The sequence below is a fragment of the Ammospiza caudacuta genome, chromosome 16 (assembly GCF_027887145.1).
Source record: "Ammospiza caudacuta isolate bAmmCau1 chromosome 16, bAmmCau1.pri, whole genome shotgun sequence".
NCBI classification, from domain to species: domain Eukaryota; kingdom Metazoa; phylum Chordata; class Aves; order Passeriformes; family Passerellidae; genus Ammospiza; species Ammospiza caudacuta.
The window spans coordinates 11,993,968-12,005,629 of record NC_080608.1 but is presented as its reverse complement, the minus strand read 5'-3'; the positions used below and the strand labels follow the sequence as shown (position 1 = coordinate 12,005,629).

General features: G+C 45.4%; 1 pseudogene; it reads right to left on the bottom strand.

Moving 5' to 3' along the window:
- Window positions 1-2,866: 2,866 nt before the first annotated feature.
- On the bottom strand, window positions 2,867-11,444 carry LOC131564972 (E3 ubiquitin-protein ligase makorin-2-like; annotated as a pseudogene).
- Between the last annotated feature and the right edge of the window lie 218 nt (window positions 11,445-11,662).

The window sequence follows — 11,662 nt, the reverse complement described above, 5'->3', positions numbered from 1 at the left end:
GGGAGCGTGCGTGCGGGCGGTGCGGAGCGGGCGGGCTGTGCGGGGCGGGCCGCCCCGGCATGCTGGGCCGGCTGCGGGCCGGGCCCGGGCGGAGCGGGGCTGTACCGGGGCCTCCGCGCCGGGGCCGCCGCCGGAAGTGACCGTGGAAACGGCGTCCGGGGCATGGCGGGGCGGGACGGCGGCCGGGAGGGGTCAGTCCTCCTGCGCGTGCGTCGCGAGGAGGCGGCGCGCACGTGCGCGGTTCCCGCTGTTTTCCGTGAGGGCGGCGACGCGTGAGGGCGGGGCGGGGCACGGGCAGCACGGCGCAATTAATACTTAATTAGCGTTTAATTAGCGCTTGGTTTGTAACGGGCTCGGGCCCGCCAGTGAGAGTGCGTTCTGCGGGAATAGCATCGAGCTCTTCCGTTCATCAGTGCGTGCAGTTGTAAAAAATAGGTTAGAAAGTGTTGTAGAATAGTTGATAATTGTTAGCATTGTTAGTTTGGTTGTTATATTGTAAAAGGGGTTAAAAGGGTCGTTATAAGAAATATGGTACTCAATGTACCGTAATACACCTAAGTAAAGTGCACCAGCCTGGACAGAGCTGTAATGGAGAATCAAGCGCCTTTAACCTTCATGCACATGAAGGATCCAAACAGAAACCAATCCAAAGGGACAAAAAACAGGATAAAAAGGGGGCTTCTGACCCAGTGAATTTGTGCTGCTCCACCTGGAACATCGGGGACATCACTGCTCAAGAAGCCCCAGTGCCAGTGCTGCAGCACCCTCGACGGGAACGCTCCTGCTCGGCCTGCAAGCCCCCATGCTTTAGGCCTTTTTTTACTATAATAAATGCTGAAATTACTTTAGTACCAGGAGTGTGTTCCCATTTCTGCACTGTCTTCACGTGTTTCTCTCTCCTGCGCTCCTTGGAGCAGCGCTCCAGGCCTGGCCCTTGCTCTGGTGGAGGGCAGCACCCGGAGCAAAGCACTGCTCCAGGCTCTGGGGATGGCATCCAGCAATCACAGAATCACAGGTTGGAACAGACCTCTGAGATCATCGAGTCCAACCCATAACCCAACCCAACACCACCATGTCAAACAGACCATGCGTGTGCCATGTCCAGTCTTTCCTTAAACACCTCTGAGGATGGTGACTCATCAAGCAGCCCATTCCAGTGTCTAATCATGTTTTTTGTGAAAAACATGTATTCAACATGAGTTATTAGGGGAATGTGAGTCAGAATATAATACCCCGACCAGTATTTTATAAAGAAGGCCCATATTAATGCATGCAGGCTAGTACAAGCTCTCAGAGCTATTAATAAAATAGTTTTCCAGGGGGGTCAAAAACAAAAGTAAGAATACAACTGAAACCTGACTGGTAAGGCAGAAACAATATACTTAAAAATGAGAAGCTAGGAAAGGGTTAGAAGAATTAATAGGTAAATTTGTGAAGAAAATCCTCTTGTTGTTCATCCTAAACTTCCCCTGGGACAGTGTAAGACTAAGTCCTTTCATTGTGTTGCTGGTTATGTCACTGTAATACATATAGACATAATTTTAAAAATCAATTAGAAAAGTTAATCAAAATAATTAATTAGGGACATTACATAATTTCCAAGGGTTACTTGGGAACAGAGGCTGACCCCCACCTGTCAGGGACTTGCAGAGATAAGGTCACTCCCAAGCCTCCTTTTCTCTGGAAAGTTTCCATACACAACAAAGCAATTGTTTTCTCAGTTTTCATGAATGTTAAAACTTAGTGCTTTGCTCCTCAGGAAACAAACAGCCCCATTAGACTTTCTACCCATAACCCTCTTCCTTTGAACCTTTTGGGAAGCAGGATATCGTGCAGCTATTGCTTGAACACGTTTTTCAAATTACACATTTTTGATTTCTTTCTGTATTCATGTCTATTTCTGCAATTTACATCATGACTTCTAACTTTAGGTTAATGTAAACCACTTCTATCTCGTGCCTCCTCTGATTGTGGAGGAGCAGAAAAAGGGCTCCTCTCACCGAGCCAGTCATTAATAAACCCCACAAAGCAGTGATACAACAGCCAGTATTCAATCTGCAAATGGTTATTTATTCTCCTGAAGTCCTGCAGTCATTTCTGTGCTCTGCTAATGTTTATTTCTGATAATTTGAGGCAAGCTGTCTGTTCTGCATCAAACACTCCATCCAACCCCTCTACTTTTCCAAAGCTCCATACTTTTAATCAGATCAATACACGACCACTAGAATTTTCTTGGAATTATTACCTAGCCAAATATTTGGAACAAAATGGCTGGTTGACTTAACAGAGCAACTAAAGAGAGCATTTTCTCTTAATAATGTAAGAGAAAAACACTTGAAGGAAAGCAGCCACGTTTCACTCATTGTTCATGGTGGAGTTCTGACCCTGCATGCTGAGGATGGCATTAGAAACTCAAATTCTTTCCTAAATTGGGCATTTTGACTTTTCCATGGATGTTTACATGGCTTTATCTCAGAAAAAAAAAAAAAATACATTAACAAGATGTAAATTATTTTAACTTCACGGCGCTGGCACTTTGAGGAGCAGGGGAAGCAGCTGTGTGTGTTGTGAGCCCGAGGAGGGTCACAAAGCAGCCCCTGCTGTATCAGGAGGGGAAGGGCACTCTCTCCCCAGGACACTTCGAGCATCGTTACCTCGGGAAATGAAAGGTATTGGTGGAGATTACACAGGGATCTCCCTCTTCATTTTCCTGACAAAGTACAAGGACCTCTTTGAAGGAGTTCAAAAGACAGGCAGGCACACAGAACTGCAGCAGGTACCACCCTTTACTTCTGAAGAGTTGACTTCAGAGCCAGCTTAAATAGACCAGAAGTTGTAACAGATCATTCAGCTATTCAGTAGCAGTTCATGCAGCTCCAGCTCCCCCACCTGCAAACCTCCCAAAGCTCCATCCCTGCTCCAGTTCAGCCACCACGATGTTGTCGATGTTGTGTGAGTGCTGTGAGGCAGACGTGTCATCTCAAAAATGTGATTTGACATCATCTCTGTGTGTCACCTCAAACAGCATCACTTTCCAGGAGGCTTTCGTGACCCCATCCTCTGAAACAAAAGCCAAATGAGATTGAGACAGCGTGCCAGCAAGGAGAAAAACACTGCCCAGGGCTTGGGGGGTTCATCTTCCCCATGGAGGTGGAGAGCTTAAACCCCCATGGGACCTACTGTGGTGAAGAGGGTGTGTAGGGGATTCAGGAGTAGCCAGAGGGAGCTGCTGTCAGCTGTAGTCACCAGGCACAGTTTCCATGAGTCCTTCCAAGCTGCTTTAAACCTCCTTGAGATCTGCTCTGACACTGCACTGGTGACTGTGGGCACTTTAGCTTCCTCTGAGAGTAAAACCCCACTGAACCTGCCCCTCTTTCTCTGCACACATCTGCTACAGCTCCCATGTCATGGTGCCATCCATGGGCTGTGTGCTGGCAGTAACTGCAGGGTGTGAGAGCAGCAGCCAAAGGACTGGAGACATCTGTCTGACTGCTGAAGGGTAAAGGAGCCCCTTTCCCTCAGAAGTGCTGCAATAAAGATGTTACTATTTTTAAAATGGCACCAGTGGAAAAGCAACAAAGGGATTTGTTGCATTTCTGATGAATTCTGGTCTGTTTGAGAGCTCTTTGTGATAATAAACACCAAGGATCTCAGAAATGTTAACATTTTCAGTGTTTCTGGTTATATACACAGGTTTTGGGCAGTGGGAGTAACAAAACAAAACTTGGGCTGTTACTGAACTCACAGCACAAAATCAATAAGAAAAGGGACCAAAAGTGTAACATTCGGTTTAGGCATCAAAAGATCTCTTATGTTATCCAAAACAAAGCATACATTAAACCAATAGAGTTATTGCACCAGTCTCTCATTTAATCTTCTAGGATCATAAAAATTTCAATTTCTCTGTGAGACCATTCTAGCCACACACAGCACTTGGGATTTTTGTGTTTATAAAACAGAACCCACCTCTCCTTTGAAATTGCTTTGGCTCCTGAGTCACCATCCAACCAATCTCATCCTCAGCAGGCAAACAAGCACATATTTTACAGTCAGTGAAATATTTTTCTTTCAAAAAGGTTACAGAAAACATTTTCTGGACATTTATTCTTTTTATTTCCTAAGTAATAGAAGAGAAGCAATGATTCATATGACTTCTCTATTTCAGTTGTTTCAAAAAAACTGTTAACAAGGCTTCATATTTTAAACAGAAATTTGATCTTTACAGTTTTCCACTAAATGAGACATAAAAGTATTATATGTTAGGTGTTGAAAATAATGAAAGCTATCAGAAGAAGCACAGTTTAAAAGCCTGTCTGTAGAGACTTTATGAAGGAGAGAAACCTAGTGATACATTTGTGTAAAATAATGAACAGTGCAGAACAGGCCAGGCAAGCGTTCCCATTTCTTCTTTATTGCTGATAAAGGAAAGGGGAGAGCTTTTGAAATTGGAAATTCTAATTTTGTTCAGATTTGGAAAGTGAAATGGAAACATAACCATTCAAAGCTCAGAGGAAGAAATCCCTCCAGCTTTACTGCCAGTTGATCACAGAGCAGTATAGGATATCTGCAAGTATCCAAAACCCACTAAAGCTTCCCATGGATAATGCACCCATCTAAAAAACTGTGTCAAGATAAAAAAACACAGGAGCTGAACAACTTCCCATCTACAGAATAAATTCATCACTGTCTAAAAGACCAGGACAAGTTCCCCAAGGCCCTGTGTCACCCTAAGAGTGTATTAGAGAGGATTGAATACAGAGCTGGTGGCTATTGAAGGCAAAGTCTTGATGAAGTCTGACTCTTCATAGGATCCAGAACATATTTTCTTTGAGTAAACATTTCAGTCCTACTCATTTCTTTCCTCAGGAACATCAGGAATAATGTGTCGTTATCCCTGATTAAGCTGGAGCTCTCCCCAGTGAACCAGAAAAATGGCCTTGCCTCAAGAAACAGATTCTGAGTTTTCTCCCACAGTTTATACGTTGTGTTCTCTATTTACTCCCACAAATCCCTGTGGAGCCCTGAGCATGGTCTGTCTGTGGCACACTCATGACATCTTCCTGAAATGAATCAGGATAAATCCCTCCTTCCTTTTATGAGCATGTTGATGCTTTTGATCCATGTTGGGTGTTTTTCACTGTTCCCAATGCAGTGTGTTTGCTCAGGTCCCTTTACAACTTGTGAAGTACAGAAATGTGTTTCACTGCATGGGCAATCCATTCATTAATAAGGAGCTGCCCCTTATGAAGACATCACCAGGTGGAATTAGAGTGTTCTTTGTGCTGAGCCTGTTCACTATGACAGGCCTGACTTGGTCTATGTGGTTTGTGAAGGAGAAGCTACCCAAAGCTCTGGCACTTGAGGGTGCAGCTCTGATCTGGGACTTTGCCAGCAGCAGCAGTGAAGCCTCCTCAACAACAGTGCATGTGATGGGAGGCAGGAGAATGCTGCTTCTCACTGCCCACCTGAATGATTTAAAAATTGAGGTATAAAGAAATTTTAAAAAATACCTGAAGATGGAGATCTCCCAAACCCAGTAGAGACACTCACTATTCAGCATCCCTGAAAATTCATAACAGTCAGGCATGATTTTTGGGGTGCCCTAAAATACTCCCAGCCCCAGAGCAGGGAACTGGATTGAGATAAATGTCTATTCCTGTCACTGTGAAACTCCATCTTCCAGCACAGCTGTTACCAAAACAGCAGGACTGCAGGGTGACCCCACACCATAACTTAATTTTTTCTCAGGAATGTAGAGCCAACAGGGAAAGGGAATATTCAGATCATCTGGCTGACACTGTCTGAAGTCTCTGCCCTACAGGCCCACACATCACACACACAGCTGTGCCTTCCCTGACGCAGGCAGGGATTTGGTCACGGTGCAGCTGCAGCAGCAGGGACCCAGGGAGAACAGGATAAGGTTCCTCAGGAAGGCTGAGCCTCACCCTCTCCCAGCAGTGCTGGTCCTCACCCCTGCCCAATAAAAGCTTCCTCAAAAGGGTGACAGAAGGTATGGACACAATTTCACTGTGACAGCAAGGGGCAGCACAGTGCCAGGGGTGAAGGCAAGAGCCAACAGCTTCTCTCCTGGCACAGCACAGCTGGTTGTCACAATAATGGAAGAGCTTGACTGGGTAGGGACAGCAGAATCCTCTCAAAGCTGATCTCAGAATGCAAAATGAACACGATCCCAGGACCTGGGATCCATGATAAATTCCACTGATTTCTGGTCCCAGAGCAGTGAAACTGTTTTTTCAATCTTGCCTCCAACAAGATAATTAAATACATATTTTTTAGAGAGAGCCACCAGAGCAAGCCACTCCTTGCGCTCACATCTTCCCCTGGAGATGCAATGAGCAACAGGAGAGATGTGAATCATTTAGTGCTACGTTGGAAAGAGCTCATTTACCACTAGAGCTTCTCTGAGATATACAGATCACATCTGAATCCCTCCAGAGTCTTGCTCATTCTCCTGCTCTGCCATGTTTGTGAAAACAAGGAGTCTCAGGTGTGCTGTCCAGTGTCATGTCTGAGGTATGTCTGGGATGCTGAGTGTTGCACCAGGGCTGTACAGTCAGAGCGCAGCTAGGAGAGAAATGTTCCTCCAGTGGAAGCTGCTGGCTGACACCACACTCCTGCTCTGGGACAGGTACTGCAGTGCCACTCCAGCAAGGAGGCATTTTGCTTGAAAACAATAACCAGCTCCAGCTGTCAAGTATAAAAGGTGCAATCCTGGCCTCAGATATTCATCTGGTTTCAAACAGAACAAACTGAGTGGACAATCAAGTACTCACACAGTGACATTCACAACAATTGCATCTCCTGGTGTTTTGAGCAGGGTAATGCCATTACTCAGCACAATGCTGTAATCTTGGCTCCACTCTTTCCACTGAAAGAGAGAACATCAAAGCTTTAACATCTGCACCTCCTGCCTGGTATCTGTCTCCTGTCTCTCTCCTCTGGTATCTGTCTCCTGTCTCTCTCCTCTCCCCTCCTGTTCCCTAGTCCATTTTAGCTGAAATCCTTGCCTTATCACATCCAGCAGTTGTCTGATCAGTGCAGGAATTAAAAGAACTTGGAGCTGCATCTTGGCTTGCATGACAGCATTTCTAAATGTCTGCAAGTCTCTGGCAAGCAGAACTTGGTGCCAGGGTCTCTTTTCATGTAATACCTTGGGGTGACTTGGCATATTCATCACTCTGGAGGGTCCCTGAACAGACATTCAGTAGAACAGTTTACTCAAAGAGACACAGGCAAGCTGCCTCCAGCCTTCAGAGATCCACTGTCTCAGAGAGGTTTTGTGGACTATGAGGTAGGATGACAGCCAGGAATGAAGTCCCATACCCCATGCTTCCTTCCAACAAGCACTGACTTGTTTATGCCATCCCCTCTGATAATATACTGCTGGAAAGTCCCAGCAAAATAATTTCCTTGTCACACTGCAGGGCTGCACCTGTTTATTAATGCCCAAAGGCATCTATCTCATATTTATTGGCACAATGACCTGTGAATAGAAGGAATGAGGTCTGTATAGCATTGTGGTAACCATGAAACTCAAGAAGTCCTAGATGTTATAAAAGGGCTATAGACATCCAAGAGAGTTTATTAACCAGCAAATTGAGCTACCCCAATCCCTACAGTACAACAGAGATAGGGATTTTATAATCAAATAGACTGATAAGAGTGCATGCCCATGTAACTCTGGATTGAAAACATCAAATCTGCACTGCATTACAGTCACTGCAACAACAATGTTATATTAAATTCTGTTTAGGAACTACATTTGTAACTTGCTTTCATAGATCATCAGTTATCTGAATGCAGCACTGAAGAATTTTTGCCACAGGAGTGGTTTTTAAGTGGACACAGGGAAAGGTGTGCATGCAAGAGAGTTTATTAATTTATTTCTCCTAAGATGGTGCCGGGTACAAGAAATATCAGAATACATGGGAGTGTGACCAGACCTGATGAGAGCATTGTAACAAAGGAGAAATATGTGCTGAGAATCAGAAAGCAGCTGCTCATCATCTGTGAAATGGCCCCATAAGGATCCAAGGGGAATCCATGACTTGAAACAGAACTTGAGGAGACCAAACAGTAATGAGTGCACTGGAGGGCACAAAGAGTCTCTGCCCCAGCTCTTCCATTTGTCAGGACACCCGTGGAGCTGCTGCCATGACCATTAGTGATTGGTAATGAGAAATCTCAACAAGAGAAAAAAAAGCTGCTGAAAAATTCCAGGCACTGTCACCACTAAAAACCTTCCCACACCTTGATTCGCAAGTCACTACTTTTTTTGAGTGTCTGGAATAAATATTTACCCCTGAGAATTCAAAATTTGCTTTTCTCTGAGTATTTAGCAGCCCTTTCCAATAAGATCTGCCTCCTAGATTCCCAGCTGATGGCAACACAATCACTGTAAGATGTGTTCAATGACAATGGCTTTTGCTGCAGCAGCACAGATGAAAGGATTTACAAGCCTCTGGGTGCTGCACTTGTCCTGCCTCATAGAAGAGGAAAGCAAGGCACAGCAGTTTAAGATCAACTCATCAGGGATTTAACAAAACTGGAAGAGAGAGCTAGCTGAAAAAATTACACTTTCTATCCAGAAGGAAATATAATGTAAGCGCTGTTCTTCAAGGGAAGGTGGAAGAAGTAGCAATTAAAGATTGCCTGAACTTAATTAATTAAAGGAGCTACACAGGACAGTGAGAAGTGACTGCTGCACTCACAACAGGCATGGGGAGTGCAGAAAGGTGAAGGCAGCACAAGAAATAGTCCTGAGGTTGACTCAGAGACAATTTGTGAGGTTCCTGAGGAAAAGCACGTTTGGACATGATCACTGTGGCCTCCTGTCACTTGTGTCCCTCTGTCCTAGAGAACCATGGTTATACTGCACACATGAGGCAACATCAACAAAGGGAAAAGTGAAAAACTCAGCATGACTGGTGCAACTTGTGGGGAAACTTTTGCCTCATAATTGTTTTCACCTGTGAGGGCTTGAACAATGCAGCAAATGCTGCTGCTTTTACTGGTGTAGAAACAGCCGTGGGTGAGTCAGAAAATGGAAATAGCTCAGCTGACAGGGAAACAAAGGGCCTGGGCTCCTGCCATAGTGTAGAGGCAGTCACTGTGTTTGGAGAAAAGTAGTTTCCAATTGTGCATTCCAGCATACAGAACAATTGTTCAGAGAACCCAGCATTTCTGTAGGACATTGTTACCTCCTTCAGCCCTTTTGTTCTCTGCAAAACTTCCTTCCAGAGACACTTTCACCCAAACTGGCACATTCCTTTCCCTTTTTCAAAGTGCTTGCAGAGCTTTTTCCCCACTCAGCTCAAACTCCTTAATCAGCTCATTTTTCTTCTGCTTTTCTGCCCAGTACACACTGGGAATGACAAACTTGAATATTACTTTGCACTCTGGACAGGACTTGATGATGGATTTCTTGAACTACTTGGCACATCTCCACTGCCAAATGTAGGACAAGAAGTGTGAGTGGTTTCAGTTGGAAGGGATCCCAAGCCTCCTCTCAGAGGCTGGTGGTTTCTCACACAGCACTTCCACACAGATGCTGCACACCTTGACCTGACAGGCCTGGAAAGCAAAGGCCTTCTCCATATCAAGCTCAAATGTTGCCATGCACATAACCTTGTGATCTTTCCTCTGTTCTTGGTTGAAAGGGTGAAGCATTTGCTGCCCACATATCTCACCCATGACAGGCAGCACTCTCCCAAGTGCCACATTCCCCCCACCATGGATGGACACAGCTGCTCCCTGTCACCACAGGAGCTCCCAGATCTTCCATCCACTGCAAATTGCTTCCAAGTGGTGATGGGGCTTCACTTCCAGATGTTATTTTGGTCACTGCAGCACAGCACCGCTCTGAGGGCACTGGGCTTCTGCTGCTCTTCACTCCAGCCACACAGATTTCTGTCCCTGAGCCTCCTCTTGCTCTGTGCTCCCTGTGGTGGTGGGACCACACTGGGGGGCAGTGGGGGACTGTGAGCCTCATCTGATCACACCTGTACCAGGCACTGTAGGCACACTGTCCCTTCTGGTAGTACTGAAGGTGGTGGAGGATTTACTTGTAGGCAAATCATGTGAGAACACACACTTGTTTGCCTCCCAACACACTCTCTGCACATGGTACCTGCGCATCACCTGCTCTGTGCTCTTTGGGGCAGCACTGCCTGGCCCCGGCCCCTGACTTGTGGCTGTTGAGCACAGAGAGTCCAGAGGACAATGGCAAGAACAACCAGAGGTACAGCAAATGAGCCCTGCAAGAAGGTACAGAAAAAAAATTACTTGATTTAGTCTGGGGGAAATGGAAGAGATGCATGATGATACCCTTCAAACAGGTGAAAGTGCAATATAGAAGGTAATAAACTATCATCTGTGCCTGCCAGGGGACAAGAAATGATAGGTTGCAGTAAGAGAGATATATTGGTTACAGTTAGGAAGGGCTCACATTAGACTGTGTGGGGAGCAGATGAAACACCATCACAGGAGCCTTGGAAGAGGTGAGACACCTGTGACCAGGAATGGTTTAGCCAAAGTTCCATCTCCTTCACATTTATTTCCTATGATCTTTTGTTATACTATGCACATGATGAAAATGCCCCAGAACCTCTCCCACTCTCTGGGAGACCTGAGCAGTGCTTTAATATCTGTGCCTCAGAGACAGGTTCTTGCCAGGCTGTTCCAGGGCTTGGGCTGCACTGAGATCAGCTCATGTCCTTTTAATGATGTAATTAGAATAAACCAGGATTCCAAATGAACTACTGAGTATTAACAACCCAACTGCCATTGATTTTACATGAAGCCAACTGGAATTTCACAGGACAGACTGCAGTGCCAGGCAGACCTTACAAGGACTACAATAAGACATTTTTGCCACTGTAACAATCTCTTTCCTTGAAGCAACAGACCATTTCAATCAGTTCTTGCCATGGTAGTTTTGTTATCTGATTTTTACTTAATTGGTTACTGCAGGGTTGTCTTGGAGACTTAAGATCTGCTCTTTGAAACCACTGGATTCTTATATGCAACCTAGCAAGAGAAATGGGATTTCACACAGCAAAGTTGTCAGTAACAAAGCTGGACCAAAAATGCTGAACCATTGCATAAATGCATTATCTGGTGTCCAGCAACACAGCAGTCTGCTGAGCTCAACCTTGGAGATTGGCTCCCAGCAAGTGAAGCCCTAAATTATTATTTTAATAATCATGTCTGAACTCTTGTCTGAAGTCAACTGCTACTGCAGAGGGCAAGTCAAACTTTACCCTGGCCTTGTTGCCTGGCTTTGCTATCCCTGTCTGTGCATTCACCAGCCCTGAGGTTTGGTTGCCCCCTCCCCAGTTTTCACATCCAGATCTCTTGCTGATTCCTCTTTTGAAGGTTTTTGTTTCTGGCGCTCCAGTCTTGGCTGACAGGAGTGCAGCCATGCTGTGTGCTGATTGCAGCTGGCAGGTGGATTAGAGCCCATTCAGATGGCTGTGAAATGCCTCTGCGAGACAGAAATGCCAGAACAATGGATTATTTCACCATGAAGAGCCCAGAAACTGATGCAGACGGTCACGTGGAGGAGACAAGCTGAGGATCATGAAGACATAAAGCAATTTTTGCTTCCAGAAGCCCCACGAGATCTTTCCAGCTCAAAGTT